Source organism: Thermobia domestica, chromosome 7 (genome assembly GCF_964235325.1).
Source record: "Thermobia domestica chromosome 7, izTheDome1.hap1.1, whole genome shotgun sequence".
Classification (NCBI taxonomy): Eukaryota; Metazoa; Arthropoda; class Insecta; order Zygentoma; family Lepismatidae; genus Thermobia; species Thermobia domestica.
Window position 1 is genome coordinate 246,966,644 of NC_137460.1, and position 2,449 is coordinate 246,969,092.

The following is a 2,449-nucleotide window of genomic DNA, read 5'->3' on the forward strand; positions in this document are numbered from 1 at the left end:
TGTTTTTGCAGTTGGACAAATATACAGCTGTAAATGAATTTATGTTAGAGGAACTGCTGTAGAAATCAATAGTGCGTATTTTGTTTGTTGTGAAATATTGACATAAAGTAAAATGCCGAAGTGTTATATATGTAGATGTAATGTCAGGTCAGTTAAACTGTTGTTGCAACATTTCAAATGTATCCACAATTTGCACATAAATAGTGTGTATCGCTGCGGAGAACATTTGTGTGGGCGTGAATTTGATATTCTTAATTCTTTTCGTAAGCATTTACATAAGCAGCACGGCTTCCCAGATGTTCTGTCTATGTCTCATGTTGTTCGAAATAAAATACATGTGTCTAAACATAAAACAACTTGTGGTGTTGATACTGATGCTGCTATAGTAGCAAATGAAAACATAGATGAAAAAACAAATGAGAGACTTTCAGAAAGCAGCTTACCTGAAATCTATCAGGAGGCTATGGAGGAAGAAGTATTTTATTTTATAGCCAAACTATACAGTGAACCGCATCTCACCAGAAAGCACATCCAGTATATTTTACAATGTGTAGAGGAGCTCTTGAACGGCAGTATCGTACAACTTCTCAGGGATAACATTTTCAGCAAGTTATACACATTTCAGACTGACGAAAGAATCGTCAAACAAGTAGAAAACATGTTCACCATTGTGGGATCTTCATTTCATAACTTCAATAGCGAATATAAGCGATTAAAAAGCCTGGAAAAAACTGGTGACCTTATAATGCCTCAAAATTACATCATAGGACAAAGGCAGTGTTACAAAAGAAAAAAGGAAAAAATAGTTTTAGAAAATATACCTGTGTTCGGCAAATTTGTTCCAATGAGACATGTACTAAAGCGGTTTCTGGAAATGCCTAACGTCTTGTCAACATTGATTCATTTATCAGAAACAGCTCTCGAAGAGAGTAGTGTGCTTTTCTCATGCGTTCAAGGACGGCATTGGAGAAATATTTTGACATTTTCCGCTCAATTAACTTTTCCTTTGTTTGTTTATTACGATGATTATGATACAAACAATGCTTTGGGAAGCCATGCTGGTTTAAAGAAAGTTGGTGCTGTATATTACACTGTTGCGTGTTTGCCTCCAGAATTCATGGGGAAACTGGAAAACATATTTTTAGCTCAACTTTTCTACACGAAAGACCGAAAAACTTACGGCAACAAACAAACATTTTCTGTTCTCATTGAAGAATTACTCTTTCTGGAGCGTATAGGTATCTTCATACATTATGGTGAAAATGAGATAAATATTAAATTTAAGGTATGTGCCATACTGGGAGACAATTTGGGGCTTCATTCGGTTTTGGGTTTCACGGAATCCTTTTCAGCCAATTTTCCATGTAGATTCTGCTTAAGTACGAAAACTGACATTCACAGGCAGGTAAAAGAAGACTGTGATGCTTTACGAACAAAGGAAAATTATAAAGAACAACTTGTTATTGGAGACTGTTCCCAAACTGGTATAAAAGAAGAGTGTGTGTGGCATGTATTATCAAATTTTCACGTTACAGAAAACTATAGCGTAGATATCATGCACGATCTGTTAGAAGGCGTATGTAATTACGATATGAGCCTTATCTTAAACTATTTTGTAAACGAAGTACGAATTTTCACCTTAGAAATGTTGAACAGCAGAATCGGAACCTTCCGAAGTACACCAAGTAATGTTAACAAGCCGCCACCTATATCTTCAGACCACCTTCAAAATAAAAAATTGCATGCATCTGCTTCAGAAATGTTATATCTTGTACGATATTTTGGTTTGATGATGGGAGATTTGGTTCCTTCAGATAATTCTGTTTGGCATTTATACATATTGCTAAGAGAAATCGTAATCATTGCTACTGCAAGAGTCCTTAACGTAAATTGTTCAGAATTGCTTGCTGTTCAAATTCAGGAGCACCATGAACTTTACGTATCGCTATTTGGAGAGACACTAAAGCCCAAACATCATCACATGATACATTATGCACGTATAATTCGTGAAATAGGTCCACTTGTTAACACCTGGAGTATGCGCTATGAATCGAAACATCATCAATCTAAAATGGTAGCCCGAGTTTCCTGCTCCCGAAAAAATATTCTGAAAACACTGAGCCTAAAACATCAGTTACATCTCTGTTATCGATTTCGTCAAAACCACGGATTACATTCAGATCACGAATTAGGACGTGGATCAAGGGTGTTTCTAATGAGAAGTAATCAGTTTCTCGACTATTCAACGTCTCTGCCTCCTTCTTTGCATAAAGAATGCCTTAGTGTAAGTTGGTGTAGATATAAAGGGTATGTGTTTCACGTACAGATGGTTGTCTTCGAAATTGAAGAAGACGGTCCAGTTTTTTACTGTATACATCAAATTTTGTCGGATGAATATTCCAACATTTTCCTTCTGTGTAAATGCTTAAAAACAGTGGGATACAGTGAA